Below are 22,541 nucleotides of genomic sequence, written 5' to 3' on the forward strand. Positions count from 1 at the left end.
GGAAGCCCTGTGACGAAATCCAGCGAGATGTTGGACCAGGGGCGATGTGGAACCGGCAGGGGGCGAAGGAGCCCGACCGGGGGGCGTCGAGGGACCTTACAGCTTGCACACACCTGGCAAGCCGACACGTACTCTCCTACCTCCCTCTCCATCGCGGGCCACCAGAAGCGCTGTCTTATAACAAACATTGTCCTCCGAACTCCGGGATGGCAGGAGACTCGGGCGCAGTGGGCCCAATGGATGACCTGCGAGCGGAGAGAAGGGGGAACAAACAGCCTGCTGGGGGGACAACAGTTAGGAACAGAGATGCTTGCGGCAGCCTGTCTCACCTTCTCCTCAATGTCCCAGGTGACGGCGCCGACTAGGCAAGACGAGGGCAGAATGCAGGAGGGTGGGTTGGGTGGGGAGACAGGGTCAAAAAGCCGGGAAAGAGAGTCTGGCTTCGCGTTCTTTGAGCCTGGGCGATAAGACAGGGAAAAGTTAAATCTATTAAAGAAAAGCGCCCACCTGGCTTGACGAGGGTTTAGTCTTTTGGCCGTCCTCAGATACTCCAGGTTTTTATGGTCTGTCCAGACCAGGAATGGGTGTTCAGCACCCTCCAGCCAGTGCCGCCACTCCTCCAGGGCTACCTTGACTGCTAGCAGTTCCCGGTCCCCAATGTCGTAGTTCCTCTCAGCAGGAGAAAGGCTCCGGGAGAGGAAGGCGCAAGGATGCAGCTTGTCATCCTTCTCTGATCTTTGGGAAAGTATTGCTCCCACTCCCACGTCTGAGGCGTCAACCTCCACCACAAACTGCTGATTAGGGTTGGGGATCATAAGTATCGGGGCCGAGGTGAATGCCTTCTTGAGGTGTTTGAAGGCAGCGTCGGCGTCAGGGTTCCACTGGAACTTGACCACAGAAGATGTTAGTGCATGCAGCGGGGCAGCTACTGAACTAAAGTTCCTAATGAACCTCCTATAAAAATTGGCGAAACCCAAAAATCGTTGGACCGCCTTGCGATCACTGGGAGTGGGCCAGCCTGTGACTGCCGCCACCTTCCCTGGCTCCATCTGCACTTTGCCCTCCGACACAATGAACCCCAGGAACGAAACGGTAGATACGTGAAACTCACATTTCTCCGCCTTCACAAATAGCTGATGGTCAAGGAGCCGCTGGAGAACCTGCCTAACATGCATCCGGTGGGTCTCTTCGTCGGGGGAGAAGATCAGAATGTCATCCAGATATACGAACACAGAAATGTTGAGCAGGTCTCGGAGGACGTCGTTCGCCAGAGCCTGAAAAACAGCTGGAGCATTAGTTAGTCCGAAAGGCATCACCAGATACTCGTAATGTGTTGAAAGCAGTCTTCCATTCGTCTCCCTCCCTAATCCTGACCAAATGATAGGCATTTCTTAAGTCGAGCTTAGTAAAGATCTTGGCCCCTTGTAGCAAATCGAATGCTGACGAAATAAGGGGAAGAGGGTACCTGTTCTTGACTGTGATGTTGTTTAATCCCCTGTAATCGATACAGGGGCGCAGTGTCTTGTCCTTCTTGCTGACAAAAAAAAAACCTGCACCCGCTGGGGATGATGAAGGTCTGATTAAGCCCGCCGCCAACGAGGAGGTTACGTAATCCTTCATAGCCTGTGTCTCAGGTGCAGACAGGGAATAAATTCTCCCTCTAGGAGGAGATGATCCTGGGAGCAGATCAATGGCGCAATCATACTCCCGATGTGGAGGCAGAGAAGTGGCTCGGGCCTTATTAAATACCTCCTTAAGGTCGTGGTAACATGCCGGTACCCTGGAAAGGTCCGGGTAGTCTGAGTCCAATGGCGGCAGCTGTTGCGGCGCAGATAGTGGGGTGGTTTGAGACTGTGTCGTGGAAAAGCATCGCGTCGAACACTCCCTCCTCCATGCAATCACTGTCCCCGAAGACCAGTCCATATGGGGGTTGTGTTGGGACAGCCAGGGAAAGCCCAGAATGAGGGGGTGTTGCGAGGACTGGAACACGTGGAAGCAAATAGTCTCTGTGTGGTGGTCCGGGAAGGTTAACTGCACAGGGGATGTGTGGTGAGTGACTCTACAGAGTAGGCGCCCATCGAGGGCACTAGCTTCCAGGGGCTTCGGGAGAGGATGCCTCTCTAATCCCAGTCTGCGCACCAATCCGCTGTCCATCAGGTTGGCGTCCGAACCTGAATCCACCAGCACTCTCTGACTGAGAAAGGCGGTTTGAGAGGAGATGGAAACTCTGGGAAGAACCCGAGGCGGACTTACGGACAGTGTGGTACGGCTCACCAGTGACGTCCTCCTCACTGGTGAGCCTGATCTTTTAGTGGACAGGAGGCGATGAGGTGGCCCCTCTGGCCACAGTAGATGCATCTACCGTCCCGCAGGCGACGCTGCCGCTCCTCGGGGGTCAATCTGGTCCTCCCGAGTTGCATGGGTTCCTCGGCTGGGTGGTGGAGTGCGGGGCGATCGGGAGAAGTCTGGTGTCGAGCATGTGAGTCAGTAGTGGGATCGCTGTGGAACGAGTTCCAGTTGAGACCTGTGCCATGTCTCCTAGGGAGTGGGGGAGGGGGTGAGCGGGAGGCTGGTGAGTTAAACAGGCGGCTAGGTCTCTCTCTCTTGAACTCACCTAGGCGGCTCTCTAACCTTACAGCAAGGGCGGTTAAGGCCTCAAGACTCTCGGAATCATCCCTCAATGCTAACTCCTCCCTCACTGGGTTGTTAAGTCCTCTGAGAAAAACCCCCTGGAGTGACGCATCGGACCACCCGGACCCTTGCGCTATGGTTCTGAAGTCGATTGCGAACTCTGCCACGCTGCGGGACCCCTGTCTTAGAGAGAGTAGGCGTGAAGCAACGTCTTTGCCTCTAACTGGGTGATCAAAAACTCTACGCATTTCATCTGAGAAGCACTGATATGAAGAGAGTATAGGAGACTGGCTCTCCCATATGCTGGTAGCCCAGGCCAACGCCCTCCCAGTCATGGAGCCCATCATGAAGGCAACCTTAGCTCTATCAGTGACATATCTCGAAGGCTGTTGGTCAAAGATTAGTGAGCACTGCATCAAAAAAGACTTGCATGTTCCCAGGTCTCCGGCGTAGCGCTCCGGTGCAGGCACATTTGGCTCCTGGGAGCAAAAGGTGGGTCGGGCAGATTGCAAAGGAGGAGTAGCCGCCTCTGGGGCTGGGGGGGGTGGCTGCGGGGCGGCTTGACGAAGCTGCTGTCCCAGCTGATTCACCTCCGCAGAAAGAGCTCGAAGAGACTCCATCATCTCTCGGAGAAGTTGGTCGTGGTGCCCCACGAGGGCACCATGTGAGGCGACAGCCTGACGGAGGGAATCTGGGTCCGCTGATTCCATGTTGGCCAGTTTGTACTGTCAGGGAGGCTAGGGCCACAAGGACCTGGAATCAAAAGCAGACTTGACACGAGGTAGTTAGAAGCAATTCTTGTCTTTAATCCAGGCGGAGGTTCGGTACACGGGTAATCAGGCAGAGGAGGCAGAAAAATCCAAGTCGGCAGGCAAAGGGTTACGGGTGGACAGAAAAGGTTCAGAACACGGGAAGGCACACTGGAGGATATCGCTGGTAAGCTCATGGGAGACAAGAGACAAACTGGCACAGAGCCATGTGTCGGCAAGGGCTAAATACACAGGGGAATGAGACACAGGTGTAATCAATAAGGGTGGGGCTTTGTAATCACGGGGGCGGCGGCATACAGGTAGGCGGTGTCTGAAATGAGAGAGAAGGGTGATTGACAGAAGATACACAGAAATCACTTTGTGGCCAAAATCCCCAGTCTGGGTGTTACAGTCTTTGTGATGTTTGAGAACTGTCTCCCTATAAAACGTTAATCTCACTGATACTGCTCCTTCATCAATGAGGAAGTGAGCTGCCTTTTTTACGGGGGAGTGGTAATCTAATCCAGCAGCTCAAATGAACCTGCGGTGGAGCAGGTTCAAGTTCAAGTTTATCGATGTGTTGCTATGGTGATTTAGCCTGATCTACGTCATCTCATCCTGAAAATGATTCAGCTAACTCAGTTAGCCACGTAAGAGGAACAGGGCCGATGAATGTGGTCATGTGACACCACACAACCAAAGAATAGCAACGTGCCTTTTTATGTGTAAAGGGGAACAGGAAAGAATATTCTGAGAAGCCTTGTGGTTCTTCTTCTGGCTGCAGAGTTTTCTCTAAAGAACAATGTATCAAAAAAAAGGTTGAACATAGATGATTAAATTAGTTAATATATGAATATTTAATTACGGGTCATTCATACAGTACATAAAAATACAAGGTTTATAATTGTATTTCTATTCATCTGTGCGTATTGTATGTGTCACGGTTTGGCCTCGCTTCCTGTTTTAGTTTGAAGTTTCATGTCTCTTGTGGTCCTGGGTTAACTTCACTTCCTGCCTTGTCTTGTGATTGCGTGATTGTCTCCACCTGTGTCCAATCACCTGCACCTCCCTTGTGTATTTAAGCCCTGTGTGCCTGTTGTCCTTTGTTGCGTCATTGTCTATATGTCCCTCGTCGTTGGAGCATGTTATTGGTTTGTCTAATAAAGAGCACTTTGATGGAAGAAACTCTGCGCCTGAGTCCTCACTGCAGCATGCCCCAGCCGAAGTGTGACAGTATGTTGTACCATTTGGTTAAAATAATAGATATGTAGTAAAACTCAATTGTTTTCTCGCTTTTCTCTCAACATGTTGTTGCAGATGAGGAACTAAAGAGTTGGTGGAAATTTTCTTCTTCCATTTTCTAAATTTTTCTTATGCAAATGAGGTGAATTGTGAAAGAGTCTTAGTTGTTTCCTCTTCTGATGTGTTTTAAAGGTTTTGCTGCCGATTTATTCCTTCTCTAAATGTATAGTTCAATATACTTTTATTTTTCTATTGCAATACACAAAAAAACAACTCAAAAGAACATTTATTTTACACGTCTCAGGCTGCAGTTCAGTTGCTGTTGCTGTTAGAGTTGAATGTGGCTTTGATGCACAAAAATGAACCGTATGATTGATAAAATAAAATGTCTCACTTACTACATTATAGTCTAATTAAAAGTCTTTATCTCACAAGGTTTTTATATCATTGTGATATGCTAGAACACCTTTCTCTGGGTCACTGGATATATTTTAAATAAAATGTGCTGCTGTAATATAAAGAATGGATCATGAACAGAAGCAGAAGTCAGAGGAAACCTCACATCTGATGTTCATCTGTTGTCTCAATTCCACATTTCTCTGGATGTTTCACCCCTTTCAAACTGTCTCTTGACTCGAAGCAGAAGTGTTTCTCACAAGCAGAGAGTCAGAGTGGACGTGAGGATGGGACACACTTTGTTTGCTGTGTTGGGGCTTTTCTGTGAGTACTTCCTCTCTTTAAATCATCGTTTTCATAGATATAACTTTTTTTTTTAAGTTAATAGTTTCTGTCAGTTTGATGATGCATGATGTTTCTCACTTTATTTTAGCACTGAATATTCTCCTCTACTGTGGACACGCTCAAGGTTTTTATGCAACTTTCTTTATTCTGATACATTCACTCAAGACGACTCAACACCTTCTGTCTCTATTTTACATGTAATATTTCTGTTCTCTTTAGTTAATTTATAATGAATACAAGAGAGAAGACAAGATAAATTCGTTGCATGTTGTGTTTGTTTCTAAATACTTTGCAGCATATTGAGCCAAACTGGTCCCCTTTATTTACTGGAAAGGAAGTTACCTTCAAATGTGACTCAAGGGAAGGAAACGAAACTGACTGGAATTACTCATTCAGTAGAAATGATCATTTCTTTACCACCAACAGAGCAGTAAATAGATATAAATCATCATCTCTAACTAGAGGAGATATTGGTGAATATCAGTGTGTTGCTCATCACAAGATCCGTATATTATAGTCATTTAAAGGTTTTTATATTTTAACTCAATATTTATTTTAACAAACAATTCAACAATCTTAGTATGTTGCAGTATCATTTCCCTGTATTACCCAACATGTCTTTGTGGTTTACTTTCCTCTTTATGACCATAGACATCCACCATTGACTTTAAACCAGGAGGAGCTGTAGAGTTATCTGCCTCATTTTGACACTTTTAGACCATTCTGTAGCTCACTGCCACTAAGTGCCATTAAAGATGTAACTGTGAGGATGTACGTCACCCAAGGGCTGTCTCTTTCATCCATGAAATGCAGCTATTCGCTCAAACACCTGTTTAACACAGTTGAAGACAGATAAAAAGATGGAGGACATCAGCAGTGAAAGTAATCCACCAAGGACTCATCATAACACGTCTTTATTCTGTGAAACCTCTTTCCAACAGATGTCCCTCAGTCTGTCCTCACAGTGTCTCCATCATGGCCGAGTCCTGGAGACTCAGTGACTCTGACCTGCATTGTTGGACCTCCGTCTGCAGGATGGAGGTTCTTCTGGTATAAGGCTGATTCCAATATGACAACCACCAACTTCTACACCGTTTATCTTCTACCTGGTAGCACCACTGGGACTGAACAGGGTTCCTACATCCTTCATGAACAGACACACACAGCAGGATATTCGTGCAGAGCTGGAAGAGGAGATCCTGTGTCTTACACTCCGCATAGTTATGTGGAGTTTGTCTGGTCTGGAGGTGAGTTTGTTCAGACTTTAAAAAATTTTGCACAAGGGAATAAATGTCCCTTTTGTGTTGACATTGTTTGTCCTGTGTGTGTCTCCTAATGATGTGTCTTCAGGTGTGAATCCAGCAGCGTCTCTCACAGTGAGTCCTCACGGACTGCAGCACTTCAGGACAGAGTCACTGTCACTGAGCTGTGAGGGAACCTCTACTAAGTGGAGAGTGATGAAGGCTGATGGAAATGGCTACGTGTCATCATGTTCTAACTGGGGTAAAATGACTGGATCCACATGCAACACCGACAGTAGAGCGAGTAGTGGAGTGTACTGGTGTGAGTCTAGAACACAGTACAGCAATGCAGCCAACATCACTATACACAGTGAGTTTATATTCCTTTTTTATATTTTAACTCAATATTTATTTTAACAAACGACTCAAAAATCTTAGTTTGTTGTAGTATCATTTCTCACTATGTATTACATTACATGTCATTTAGCTGACGCTTTTATCCAAAGCGACTTACAATAAGTGCATCTCTACATAGAGATACAAGTTCATCAAATAAGCAGTTTCAAAACATGTTATAGAAAAGTTCCATTATAAGTACAATTTAAGTGCTACCATTTGTTAGTGCTACGGTTTGCTAGTGTTTTAGTCAAGGTAGAGTCTAAAGAGGTGTGTCTTGAGTTTTCGACGGAAGATGTAGAGGCTCTCTGCGGTCCTGATGTCATCAGAGAGCTCATTCCACCATCGGGGAGCCAGGACAGCGAAGAGTGCTTTTCTCTCAGTGAGGGAGGAACAAGCAGCTTGGCAGATGCAGATCGGAGTGTGCGGGTTGGGATGTTTCACCATGTCCTGGATGTAAACTGGTCCCGATCCATTCACAGCATGATACGTCAGTACCAATGTGTAGCATCCCTGGCTGAATTATGGTCTAGTCTTAAACTGATGGTCCATAGGTATTTTATTGAACACACCGTAAGAACTAAGAGAAAAAATAAATATTTACACTGATAGCATCTTATACATGACATAAAGAAAACTTAATAACCTAAAACAATATTTTACAAACTTGAACAAATACTAACCTTGTGCCCCTGTCAACCGGGTGCTAAACTAATGAAACCGTGACTCTTTCCGTGTTTTTCTATAGTTTTACCCTCCTTTTAACGTCTTATAACGTCTTTTAACGTCTCTCTCTCTCGCTTCTAACTACCAACTTCCGGTTTTCGAACCTTCAAAATAAAAGCGCAACCGGAAATACTCCGATTGACGTAACAAGATGCCTAAAATAAAATACTTAACCCTATATTTGAATACTCCCCCTATCAGAGGTCCTTTACACTCCCACCAAATCACGAGTGGTGTAAATGATAAAATGGAATACAAAGAACGAATGATTTCTAAACTCAAAATGACCTCTAAGGCTCAGTAAAACCACATTTAACATGGGCAAACGTTCACATTTGAACTCTTCATACAGTTGTTAAGTTAAACAGTCTCTAGGAGTAGAATCAACTTTTGAATGGGACGTTCAACAATGGATAGCTTGTCAGAACGCCGTCCTTCTTTTCCCGACCTCTGATCTCCGAAACAAATCTTTACTCTTCTCACTAGTCCATCTCTATCAGTTATTGTCTCTACAACTTTGGACAGTCTCCACTCATTCCGTGGTCGATCATCTGTTTTCTCCATGACAATGTCGCCAACCTTTAGGTTCCTTTTTGGAGTATGCCACCGTTGTCTGATGGCAATGTTGGAGAGATACTCTCTTTTCCAGCGACTCCAGAATTGCTCTGTGAGGTACTGAATGTGACGCCACTTCTTACGAGCATACATGTCCTCCCTGATGAATCTGCCAGGAGGTGGCAAGACTCCACCAGATTTCATGGTAAGCAGGTGATTGGGTGTCAGCGGTTCAGGACTGTCTGGATCACTGAGATTGTCCACTGTAAGTGGACGACTATTAACGATAGCCATTGCCTCATAGAAGAATGTCCGCAGAGAAGCATCATCCAACCTGCCTGAAGAGAGTGAGAGAGTGGAACGGAGAACATTCCTTACTGTTCTTATTTGTCTCTCCCATACACCTCCCACATGGCTTGAACGGGGAGCATTCAGGATGAAGTCACACTGCCTTTCAGCCAAAAATGTTGTTAGTCGATTTGCATCCATTTTCCCTAAGGCCCTTTTCAGTTCGTTTTTAGCTCCGACAAAGTTACTTCCTTGATCACATCTCAGTTGACGTACGGATCCTCGTATGGAAAGAAAGCAACGAAGGCCATTAATAAAGGCATCTGTTGACAAGTCATTCAACATTTCAATGTGGATAGCACGACAGGAGAGACATGTAAAGAGCAGGCCGTATCGCTTATGCTCCTTGCGTCCTTGCTTGGTTGAAAATGGACCAAAACAGTCCATTCCACAATAGGTGAATGGTGGGGATGGATCAACGCGCTCTGACGGAAGATCTGCCATTCGCTGCTCTTCCACAGATCTCCTGAGTTTCCTGCATTTGACACAATGATGCACATGTGATGCCACAGCTCTGTTGATTCCTGGAATCCAGTATCCCTTTGATCGGATTTCATTCATGGTGATTCCCTTTCCTTGATGTTGAACTTTCTCATGACAATGAGCTATTATCATCTTGGTAATGTGATGATCCTTGGGGATGATCACCGGGTGTTTCTCTGAAGTAGGGAGCGATGAATGTTTCAGTCTCCCTCCCACCTTGAGAATCCCATCTTGATCCAGAAAGGCATCTGTGTGATGCAGTTTACTCTGAGCTCGGGGTCGGGATGCTTTAGTGATCAGCTTTATGTCCTCTGAATACACTTGGATCTGTAAGTCTCTTATGATGACCTGCTTTGCCTCTTCTCGCTCCTGAACCGTACTGTGACCTGCTGATTTATCCTTCTTTACACGACGAATGAGACGCGCAACAGCTTGTGTGGCTTTATACCATGACGAAAACTTTAAAAGGCGGTCAGAGAGACTTTCTTGCTCTGTTGTTTGGACATTCAGTGTTTGAATCCTTTTGACTTCAGGGTCTCCAATTGTGATTTCTGTGAATGCCTCTGCAGCTGGACATATTTCCTTCTCCCACAGAAACTGAGGTCCTGTAAACCAGTTTGATGTGAGAAGTTGGCTTACACTTGAACCTCTTGAGGCAAGGTCTGCTGGGTTCTTGTCAGTGGGAACAAATTGCCATTGTTGTGGAGTTGTGCTGAGATGTATCTTCTGTATTCTATTTGACACGAATGTGTGAAAACGACGTGCTTCATTGTGGATGTATCCTAAAACTACTTTGGAGTCAGTCCAAAAGTATTCCTTGACCAACTCAAAGTCAAGCTCCTCCTTCAGGATGTTGCTTGCTGTAACTGAGATGACAGCAGCAGTCAGCTCTAACCTGGGGATGGTAAGGATCCTAATGGGAGCTACTCTGGATTTCCCCATAACCAGAGCACAATGAACACTTCCATCTTCGTTCACTTGTCTCAAATAAGAACAATGGCCATACCCGTATGTGCTTGCATCAGAGAAGTGGTGTAGCTCTCTTTTCAGGACCCTTCCAAAGTCAGTTGGCACATACCAACGTGGTATGTTAATTTTCTCCAAATTCACCAGATCGTCCTTCCATTGTTTCCACACTGGTTGCAGCTCACTGATGAGCGAGTCATCCCAGCCAGTGCCATTTCTGCATGTTTCCTGAAGCACCTTTTTTCCAGTCAGTATAAAGGGAGCGACAAACCCCAGTGGGTCGTAAAGGGAGGCAACTGTGGATAGCAAGCCACGTCGTGTTGCTGGCTGATCCTTCAGACAGATGCGGAATCTGAAGGTGTCAGATTCAATGTTCCAGAGGATGCCAAGCGCTCTCTCCATCTTCGAATCAATGAGGGCGAGGTCAAGAGTGTTTGTTTCACTGCCGCGTTCTGATGTTGGTATACTCTCCAGCACTGATCGGTTATTACTCACAAACTTGTGCAGTCTCAGCCCACCCATTGCACAGAGTTCCCGGGCTTCCTTTACAAGCTGAATAGCTTCCTTCACATTTTCTATACTCGTGACACCGTCGTCAACATAAAAGTCTGTCAGAATGAACTGGGAGCCAAGGGGAAACTGGCCCTCATTTTCCTTGGCAAGATGTTTTAGTCCGTAGTTTGCACATCCAGGTGATGATGCAGCGCCGAACAGATGAACCTTCATGCGGAACTCCCGTGGTTCTGCATTCATCTTTCCATCCTTCCACCAAAGGAATCGCAGGTAGTCTCTGTCGGCCTCACGCACATGAAACTGATGAAACATCTTCTCGATATCACACATCAGGGCAATGCGGTGCTGTCTGAATCTTAAGAGAACACCAACAAGATTGTTGATCAGATCAGGGCCAGACAGTAGATGGTCGTTTAGGCTTGTTCCCTTGTACTTGGCTGAGCAATCAAACACAACGCGAAGCTTCTCTGTTTTCTTTGAGTGATATACCCCGTGGTGAGGAATATACCATTGCTCTCCGTCCTTTCCTTTGTCATGAACTTCCTCTGCATCACCCTTTTCGATGACTTCTTTCATGAATTTCATGTAATGTCCCTTGTACTTCTCATTGTTTAGAAGCTTTCTCTTAAGATGATTGAGCCGGGCACTAACTAGTTGCTTATTGTCAGGGAGATCTGGTCTCTCACTGAAGGGGAGTGGCATCTCAAAGTGGCCATGACTGTTCATTTGAATGCCTTCCTTTAAAATGCTCAAAAAGCGTATGTCCTCTTGAGACACCATTTTGCCGTCTTTACTGACATCCTTAAAGTCATACTCAAGAACCTTGATGGCATCGGATGGTGTCACTGGAGGAAGTTCTTTGACAGCAACTCTGTGGCACAAGTTGGTGAAGCTTAGTGTGTCACTGTCAGGTGATGAACAACCTACAATACTCCATCCGAGGTCCGTGCGAACGGCATACGGTTCGTTGTCTCCTCCTAAGATTACCTGCCGTGGTGCCAGTGCCCTTGAGCAATTGTAGCCTATTAAAAGACCAACTTCACACTCTAACTGAGGTGGAATTTCATTTTCTAATGTTGAGAGATGAGTCCAGTGTCTTGCCGTTTCACAAGTAGGAATGTGTGTATGGTTCACTGGTATGCAGTCTTTTGTATACGAAGGAGGTAGATCTATGACAGTAGAGGAATTATAACCTCGTACTCTGAGACCTGAGACCCTCTCATTTTGCATTAATGTATTCTTTCCAATCATGGTGGTTAACTTAAGTCTTACAGGATGTGCCGTAGTTCCTAAGCTACGGCTAACTTCTTCATCAATGAAAACTGTGTCACTTTGAGTGTCAAGCAGTGCATAGACAAGTTTTTCTATACCTGGCTTGTTTGTAGAAGAAACCCACACAGGCACGATCATGGATGAACTGGTGGATGGCTCCAAAGTCTCTGCATTGAGTGACAGTGTGGTGGCTTCTCCCTCTGTTATGATCTGGTTAGAAACCAACACTGGTTTCATTTCACTGTAGTTGTCGTTGTGCAAACAAGTTGGGTGTCTTCCCTTACAGGTGTCACATGAGTGTCGGTGACGGCATTCTTTGACACCATGGCCTGGCTTTAAGCAACCATAGCAAAGTCTGCTGTCCTTCACATATTTTCTTCTTTCATCCAGATATTTCCCTTTAAACTCAGGGCAAGAGTGTAGGACATGTTTGCGGTCTTGACAGAACATGCAGGGGAGCCTTGAGCCTGTCTTCGACTGCATGTCATTTTCCGTTTCTGCAACCGTCTCTGTATGGAGAACCCTGGATTTGGTGTTCCTTTCTGTCGGGGACTCTGATAAGTGTAGTGCTTGAAAGGAGGTTATTGGATTACAAGCAATCTTTGCTTCCTTTTCCATAAAAGTGACAAAAACCTCAAAGATTGGAAATTCCTGCGTTTCTCTCATAACTCGAGTGGCCTGGCGGTTCCACCGTGATGCTGCCCAGTCAGGCAACTTAAGGACCAGCTTCTGGTTCTCTTCACAGTCATTCAGAATACTGAGACCTTTAACATGAGGCATGGCTTCCTGACAAGCATGTAGAAAGTCAGCAAATGTCCTGAATCCTTCTGCATCCTTATTCTGGATCTTTGGCCAGCTTGCTAGTTTGTCTCTGAATGCTCTCTGTATAACAAATGGCTGACCATACCTGTGGTTGAGACGGTTCCATGCATCATTGTAGGCCTCATCATCATTTCTGTAAAGTGTGCCATCAAGTGTCTTTCGTGCTGGACCTCCTACATACTTTCTCAGGTAGTGCAGTTTCTCAGCAAACGAGATGTTCTTTTTGTCAATGAATGATATGAACGAGGCCTTCCACTCTATAAACTGGATCGGGTTGCCACTGAACAGAGATGGTTCTGGCACTGGTAGGCGGTTCACAGCTATGCTATCTTGAACTGCTTGGGCAAGAATTAATATATCGGACTGTATAGGATATGCTGTTGTTTGGATGGGAGCTGGAAGCATGGGTTGTGGTTGAGAAACATTTTCCTGTCCCCTTGTGTTAAAGTCAGCAGAGCAAACACTGCCTTCTTGCATTACTTCTTGATTATAGATCAATAATCTGGCTCTTGCAGCCTTGACATTCTTCTCTGCCTTCAGTCTCGCTAACTCACGTTTATGCTCCTCAAGGTCCTTTTTCTGCTGTTCCTCCAGTCGTTGAATCATTGCTCGTTGTTTTTCTTCCTCTAGAAACATTGTATACTCAGCTTCCTTTGCTGCTAGCTCTGCTGCAGCTTCTGCTCTGCTAGCAGCTAGGATGGTGTCCACTGAGCGTTGACTTGAATGGAAGACTGTTGATCCGTATACTGAGTGTGCATAGTCTCTATTTAGCAGCTCCAGAAGACGTTGTTTAACTTCTTCCACGTCAAAATCACCATCTATGAGTGCCATTCTCTCATAAGCAATTTTAATAATGTCCTTTGTCACTGCCTCACAGGCATCAACACGACATCTTGTCTCACTAGAGGGAGTGTTGTGATCTCTAATTTGCACATACATATCTGTAACATTGTCCTTTTCTTTCTCCAATGTGTCGATAAGAGCTGTAATTTGACTCTCGGAAATATTTGACTTTAGCTGCTCTCTGGCTTCACGTGCCTGGAACTTCCATTGTTCATAAAGGTGAATGAGCCTTTTTTCCCTTTTGTGAGCCTCCTCATTCTTCATTGCAAGCATCTTCTCCGTGGGATTCCGATGACGACCAGATCTGCAAAGTTCTTCCTCTTCGCTAGCCTGACAGGCATCCGTTATCTGATCTGAGTGACTAAAGTCTGATGCAGATGCTTCCATTATGTCCCTCAAACGTAGACCATCACATCAAATTCCTCTGCAGTCGTCATGAACATCCATCAGGATCTTGGTGAGACTGATGAGGGAAAGTTCTTACTGTAGCATCCCTGGCTGAATTATGGTCTAGTCTTAAACTGATGGTCCATAGGTATTTTATTGAACACACCGTAAGAACTAAGAGAAAAAATAAATATTTACACTGATTAGCATCTTATACATGACATAAAGAAAACTTAATAACCTAAAACAATATTTTACAAACTTGAACAAATACTAACCTTGTGCCCCTGTCAACCGGGTGCTAAACTAATGAAACCGTGACTCTTTCCGTGTTTTTCTATAGTTTTACCCTCCTTTTAACGTCTTATAACGTCTTTTAACGTCTCTCTCTCTCGCTTCTAACTACCAACTTCCGGTTTTCGAACCTTCAAAATAAAAGCGCAACCGGAAATACTCCGATTGACGTAACAAGATGCCTAAAATAAAATACTTAACCCTATATTTGAATACTCCCCCTATCAGAGGTCCTTTACACGAGTAGTGGAGTGTACTGGTGTGAGTCTAGAACACAGTACAGCAATGCAGCCAACATCACTATACACAGTGAGTTTATATTCCTTTTTTATATTTTAACTCAATATTTATTTTAACAAACGACTCAAAAATCTTAGTTTGTTGTAGTATCATTTCTCACTATGTATTACATTACATGTCATTTAGCTGACGCTTTTATCCAAAGCGACTTACAATAAGTGCATCTCCACATAGAGATACAAGTTCATCAAATAAGCAGTTTCAAAACATGTTATAGAAAAGTTCCATTATAAGTACAATTTAAGTGCTACCATTTGTTAGTGCTACGGTTTGCTAGTGTTTTAGTCAAGGTAGAGTCTAAATGTCAGCCCGGTGAGGCGGGGGACTTAAAATCTAATAAAAAAATATAAGATAAATTTATAAAAAGGGTACCAGCAACGCCACCTAGTTGCGGAGTCTAGGTCTCCATAAAAACCGGTTCTTTGTTCATCGAAGGAAGAACAGCATGGGTTACAAGACTTAAAAACGTGGTTTAAAAGGAGGATTTTATTATAACTAAAAGTCCATAAATAACTACAATTGTAAAAAGTCCAGCTGGAACAAAGCGCTAAAAACAAGGTTTAAAATTCAACCAGCCGCTGATCCGTCCGGTCCTTTCTCTGAGTTTCCGGTTGCCAGTGAGGTGCCCAATCCGTCTCGTCCTTGTATGCACCCTGCCTGCTCGTCCGCTGCCTTGTCGTCCTCCACTGCTTCACTCCACTGGGGCTTCTCCTTCCTGTGGCTTCTCCTTCCTGTGGCTTCTCCTTCCCGTGGCCTCTCTGCTCGTGGTCTCTCTACTCATCGTCTCTCTGCCGTGCTTGGTGTCCTTATAGCAGCTGGGGTGATTGGAGAGGGGAGGTCCTTTCTTCTAGTGAAATATGGTTGGCCAGGGCTCTGTAGTTGATTAGTCCCTCCAGGTGCATGTAGTTGACTAAACATTGGTTTTATAAGTAAAAATGTAATAAAACAAACCATGCTAAAATGTAATAAAACAAAACATGCTAAAATGTTATAAAAACAAAACATGCTAAAATGTTTATAAAAACATGCCATACATAAAACCAAAACCATGCTGAAATATAACCAATAATTAAACCACAATGTCCCCCTGGTGACATCCCTCCACTCTTTAATGTTGGCAGTCCCTGCAACATGAATACCTAAACGTCCCTATAACGAGCAGGTGGTTGGCCGAGGTTAGTCCTGTTTGAGCGTCGTGGCGCTACTTCTGGTCCTTGCTCCTGCGCCGGGACCACCACTGGGGCTGGAGCAAACCCATAGAATGCTGTTCCTTGTGGCCAGGGTGTCTCTTCTGCGGGTGTCTCTTCTGCGGGCCCATTGGTCGGTGGGTTGGGGTCTGCTGGAGGAGCTAAGCAGACTTTTAAAGCATTTCTATGTACAGTTCTTTCACGGCCCCCCTTCTCAGGTTTTATCCTATACACCAACCCTGTATTGCCCACTAGTTCAACAATAACAAATTGTTCAGGGTCCCACCAAGTACACAACTTTCCTTGACCTCGTCGATTTCTGTTGCGTACCCATACTCTCTCTCCAGGTAAGAGTGGCATGGCTTTAGCTCTTTTGTCATAGTGTTGTTTGGGAGGCTGCGTTACCCATTTTCTGTCTAGCTATACGATACGCTAGTGAAAGTCTCTGTTGGTGGTCCAGTATCCAACCACCAATGTCATGGCGTAGTTGCTGGGGACCGACACCAAGTCCCACATGTACAGGAAGCCTCAGATGTCTCCCAAACATAAGAAAAGAGGGAGTGTAGTTGGTTGCACTGTGTATTGTATTATTGTAAGCATGTACCAACTCAAGCAAGTATTCTGGCCAACGGTTTTGCTTCTCTGTCTCTAGAGAGCGGAGCATGTTTAACAAGGTCTGGTTAAAGCGTTCTGTTCCACCATTTCCTGCAGGATGGTACGGCGTAGTGCGGCTTTTAGTTATACCATAGGTATCGCAGAGCTGTTTCATCAATGCCGACTCAAAATTTGGTCCCCGGTCAGAATGGAACCGAGCTGGACAGCCAAAAGGCTGTATTACATGAGTCCACAGAGCTTTTACTGTCGTCTGCGCCGTTTGGTCATGTGTGGGGATGGCCCAAGAGTAGCGTGTAAATAAATCCGTGGCAACAAGGATGTTTTGAATACGGTCTGTTGGCCGACCTAAGGACAAGAAGTCTAGCCCTATTACCTCAAGAGGGTATGACACAGCTATTGGGTTAAGAGGGGCCCTAGGCTCTACTCTTTTCCTCTGGAGGCTGCAGGCAACACAACCCAAATGGAAATGGCGTACCTCTTGCTCCATGTCAGGCCAATAGAAATGCTGTCGTATCCGGGCCAGTGTTCGATCCACACCAGCATGGGCAGCGGCTTCATGGACCTTTTTCCAGACCTCTTCACGCCTTGAGCTTGGACACACCACCTGGAAGCGTACTTCATGGGTATGCTGGTCAGTAACCTTACGACACAATATTTTGTTTTCAACTTTAAGTCTTTTCCGCTGTTGCAACAGTCTCTGTGTTCTACAGGACAAGGCTCGGCGTTCTGGTCCCGTCGGTAGAGTCTGGTTTTCTACATACCTCTTAGCCACTTTTATGTCTGGATCATTGGCTTGGGCATCTTCCCATTCGCTGCTAGCCCACTCACTGTCCTCACTTCTAGGGGTTAGCTCAATGGCTGCTGTGGTTACGCTTGCTCCTGTCTCACACTCCTGGTCTGCAACCCTGGTAGGGATGGGGTCAACTGGAAACCTGGACAGAGCATCTGCATTAGCATTGCTTTTACCTGGGCGGTACTTGACGTCGTAGTTGAAAGAAGCCAGCTGAGCGACCCAGCGTTGTTCCACAGCACCCAGGCGAGCAGTCTGCAGGTGAGCAACAGGGTTATTGTCTGTGTATACTGTGAACTGTGTTCCAGTCAGGTAGTCTCTGAATTTCTCAGTCACCGCCCACTTTAGAGCCAGAAGTTCTAGCTTAAACGAACTGTAGTTAGCATCATTCCTCTCGGTTGGGTGTAGACTTCGGCTGGCGTACGCTATTACACGTTCCTTTCCCTCCTGGGCTTGGGCTAACACTGCTCCCAACCCCTGGTTGCTTGCATCGGTGTAGACAATGAAGGGAAGTGTGTAGTCAGCGTATGCCAGAACAGGGGTTTGTGTCAAAGCCCTCTTTAGGGCATCGAAGGCTGCTTGGCACTCGGAGGACCATTGCACTCTTCGAGTCTCAGACTTTTTATTTGCTGGAATGCCTGTCAACAAGTTATTCAGGGGACGTGCAATTTTGGCAAATCCAGATACAAAGCGTCTGTAGTATCCAGCTAGCCCTAGGAAGGCTCTCACTTGCCTTATCGTGGATGGAACAGGCCAGTTTGATACAGACGAGATTTTATCGGGGTCAGGTCTTACCCCAGAATGGTCCACCACATGGCCCAAAAACTTGACTTCTTGTTGGAGAAGTTTACACTTGTCCAATCGCAGTTTCAGGCCGTGCCGCAACAATCTTTGGATCACTTCATCCAAATGCTGTAGGTGAGAGGAAAAGTCAGGTGAGTATATTATGATGTCGTCCAAATACACCAATAGGGACTCCGCCATTTGTCCACTTAAACACTGTTGCATTAGGCGCTGAAATGTTGCTGGTGCATTACATAGGCCAAAAGGCATGCGCTCAAACTCGAATAGTCCAAGTGGGGTTGTAAAGGCAGTTTTCTCTCTGTCTTGGGGGTCCATCTCAACCTGCCAATAGCCACTAGCCAGGTCAAGGGTAGAAAACCACTCGGCTCGGGTCAGGTTTGTTAGAGTCTCTTCGATTCTGGGAAGGGGAAAGGCATCTTTATGGGTTACGGCATTAAGTTTCCTATAGTCCACACAGAACCTCCAGTTACCGTCCTTCTTCTTCACCAGAACTATGGGTGCAGCCCATGGGCTACAACTTTCTATGATTACCCCCTTCTCAAGCATTTCTGCAAGTAGGTTTTTCATTTCCTTGTACATCAGAGGCGGAAGAGGTCGGTACCTTTCTCTGATGGGCGCTGCATCACCTGTATGGATACGGTGTTGTACCAGGTCTGTCCGACCAAAGTCTTCATCATGGTTAGCAAACGCGTCCTTCCACTTGAGCAGCAGGGTGCATAGCTCCTCCTGTTGCGGTTTAGAGAGATCAGGTCGGTTAGTCAGGTTCCTTACCTCTTCAGGCAGCTCCTGCCCCTTGTGGTCGACTGTTGCATCTACCAAAGCCACTTCAACAACACCATTGTCTTCCAGAGATAGGGTAAGGTCATGAGATCCATGCACATCAGCTTCATCAATGTGGTACAGCTTACCCAATTTCTGGTACCGCCCTATTGACAAGGTGTAGGGATATGGATTACAGACACGAACAGGGATCCTCCCATTTCTTACCACTGCTAGTGTCCTAGCTACGCCAACATTGTTGGTTTCAGGTAGTGCTTCCATCAGGGCACAGTAGTCAGTTCCTCCCGGGCCCATCCGAGCACGGCCCCACACCAGCAGTTCACTCTTTGGTGGGACTTGGATATTTTGGCGAGCAGCTGGCCGTACGTTTCCCAAGAATCCGTCTTCTGTCATGGTGGCCTTGATACGTCGACAGGTAGCAAAAGCATCCCGCCAAACTCTCTGGTTCTTCAGCTGCTGTGGGGTGGAAACAGGCCTTCCAGGCTGTTTAAAAAGTGTTTCCCAGCAGGCAGTCACAACATTCATACCTATGAGGAGCGGGTGGGTGCAGTGTATCTTTAATAATCACGACTCCTCGTCCAGGTATTTTGATGCCTTCCACTTCTAGATCAAACACTGCGTAGCTAGTGTATGGGATCTCCAGGCCATTGGCTGCCCTTAACTGGAAAACTACAGGGGTCTTCCCAAGCTTAGCTTTGGAAAAATGCTGCTCAAATAAACTCTGCTGCATTAATGTAACCTGAGACCCCGTATCCAACAGTCCTTGCAACACAACCCCTTCAATCGTTACTCCTATAGTTGGACATTGCCCAATAAAGGCTTCCGTGGCCCTTGAGTCGTGTAGTGCATCAGCAACCCCTGCCCCTTGGACCTCAGCAGCAGGGACGACTAGTTTAAAGCCGCCTGGGAAGCTGCAGGCCTCCTACAATACCTGGCTATATGTCCCGCTTGTCTACATTGGCGACAGATCGGCCTACCTTGTCCATCCCAGTCATTAACACTGGACGCTGGTCGCGACCGCTCCCTATGTTGTGTCAGGGGCGGTGGGGGAGCATTGACTGGTTGAAGGAGTGGTCTAATTTCCTTCATTAATTCTTGGGCGAGTCCTTGCATCTGGGATTTCACATCTTCCATGATCTCTCGCTTCAGCGAGTCTCTCCAACTTTCCTTCTGTAACAAAGCAGGGGAGGCATGAGAGTTGTTCACAGAAAAGCATGTTACCTCCGGCTGTGTGTATCCGTGTTCTGAGGCCAGCAGTAGTGCCTCTTGCCGTAGTGCAGCAAAGTCTTCGTCTGGGTTACGGCGCGCATACACCTTCAGCGCCTGAGTCATTGGGCCTTCGTTTAGCCCAAGCAACAATTGGTCTCGTAGCACCGTGTCAGAGGGGGCGTTGCTTGGATCATGCCGCCGCAACATGCAAAACAGCTCTCTCAACCGTAATATGAACGAGGGTACAGTCTCTCCAGGTTTCTGTTTACAACCGAAGAACTGTGATCTTAAAACCGGGGTTGGGGTTCTATCGCCATAGAGAGAGTCTAGATGGAGAAAAATCTTCCTACCCTGGTCTCGCTCACTGTCTTCAAGGACACTGACCTGGCGTTTAGCCTCTCCTGCTAAGGCTCCCAACACAATAGCTGCCTTCCCAGCCTCTGTTAATTCTTGGGAACTTAACAGTCCTTGAATCTGTTCCTTCCAATCACTATATTTTAAATCTTCACCTGGCCCTTTAAATTTTGGCAGCCACGGGGCACCAGGAAACACAGGCATCATCATCTTCGAAGCCTTTATGTCTTAAATCACCACAGCTGTTCTCCAATCCGATCCTGCCAGCAACTGCCAGAAAAGTTCCCTTGTCAGCCCGGTGAGGCGGGGGACTTAAAATCTAATAAAAAAATATAAGATAAATTTATAAAAAGGGTACCAGCAACGCCACCTAGTTGCGGAGTCTAGGTCTCCATAAAAACCGGTTCTTTGTTCATCGAAGGAAGAACAGCATGGGTTACAAGACTTAAAAACGTGGTTTAAAAGGAGGATTTTATTATAACTAAAAGTCCATAAATAACTACAATTGTAAAAAGTCCAGCTGGAACAAAGCGCTAAAAACAAGGTTTAAAATTCAACCAGCCGCTGATCCGTCCGGTCCTTTCTCTGAGTTTCCGGTTGCCAGTGAGGTGCCCAATCCGTCTCGTCCTTGTATGCACCCTGCCTGCTCGTCCGCTGCCTTGTCGTCCTCCACTGCTTCACTCCACTGTGGCTTCTCCTTCCTGTGGCTTCTCCTTCCTGTGGCTTCTCCTTCCCGTGGCCTCTCTGCTCGTGGTCTCTCTACTCATCGTCTCTCTGCCGTGCTTGGTGTCCTTATAGCAGCTGGGGTGATTGGAGAGGGGAGGTCCTTTCTCCTAGTGAAATATGGTTGGCCAGGGCTCTGTAGTTGATTAGTCCCTCCAGGTGCATGTAGTTGACTAAACATTGGTTTTATAAGTAAAAATGTAATAAAACAAACCATGCTAAAATGTAATAAAACAAAACATGCTAAAATGTTATAAAAACAAAACATGCTAAAATGTTTATAAAAACATGCCATACATAAAACCAAAACCATGCTGAAATATAACCAATAATTAAACCACAATGTCCCCCTGGTGACATAAAGAGGTGTGTCTTGAGTTTTCGACGGAAGATGTAGAGGCTCTCTGCGGTCCTGATGTCATCAGAGAGCTCATTCCACCATCGGGGAGCCAGGACAGCGAAGAGTGCTTTTCTCTCAGTGAGGGAGGAACAAGCAGCTTGGCAGATGCAGATCGGAGTGTGCGGGTTGGGATGTTTCACCATGTCCTGGATGTAAATTGGTCCCGATCCATTCACAGCATGATACGTCAGTACCAATGTTTTGAACTGGATGCGGGCAGCCACTGGTAACCAATGAAGAGAACGGAGAAGTGGTGTGGTGTGGGAGTATTTCGGAAGGTTGAAGACCAGTCGAGCTGCTGCATTCTGGATGAGCTGCAGTGGTCCAATGGCGGTAGCAGGGAGACCTGCCAGTAGAGAGTTACAGTAGTCAAGGCGGGAGATGACAAGAGCCTGAATCAGTACCTGTGCCGCCTTCTGAGTGAGAAGGGGTCGTATTCTCCTGATGTTGTAGAGCGTGTATCTACAGGATCGAGTTGTCGCTGTGATGTTGGCAGTCAGGGAGTGTTGGGAGTCAAGTGTCACGCCGAGGTTCCTGGCATTCTGAGTGGGCGTTAAAACGGAGTCGCCGAAGTTAACAGTCAGGTCCTGAGTGGGAGAGTTTTTTCCAGGGAAGAAACTGTAGTTCGGTCTTGTCGGGGTTGATCTTCAGGTGATGAGCGGACATCCACTTGGAGATGTCAGTCAGACATGCAGAGATCCGAGCCGCCACCTGAGTGTCCGAGTCGGGGAAGAAGAGAATTAGTTGGGTGTCGTCGGCATAGCTGTGGTAGGAGAAACCATGCGAGCGAATGACGGAGCCAAGAGAGTTGGTGTAAATTGAGAAGAGGAGGGGACCCAGGACGGAGCCCTGAGGAACTTCAGTAGTAAGAGGACAAGGTTCCGACACCGATCCTCTCTAAGTTACCCGGTAGGTGCGACCATCAAGGTAGGATGAGAGAAGAGAGAGCGTGGAACCTGTGACACCAAGTTCCTGAAGGTCAGAGATAAGGATCTGGTGGTTTACTGTGTCGAATGCTGCAGAAAGGTCCAGAAGGATGAGGACGGAGGAGAGAGAGGCGGCTCTAGCAGCGTGGAGTTGCTCCGAGACAGCGAGGAGAGCAGTCTCTGTGGAATGGCCTGCCTTGAAGCCTGACTGGTGGGGGTCAAGGAGGTTGTTACGATGGAGATA

This window comes from Pungitius pungitius, chromosome 1 (genome assembly GCF_949316345.1).
Source record: "Pungitius pungitius chromosome 1, fPunPun2.1, whole genome shotgun sequence".
Classification (NCBI taxonomy): Eukaryota; Metazoa; Chordata; class Actinopteri; order Perciformes; family Gasterosteidae; genus Pungitius; species Pungitius pungitius.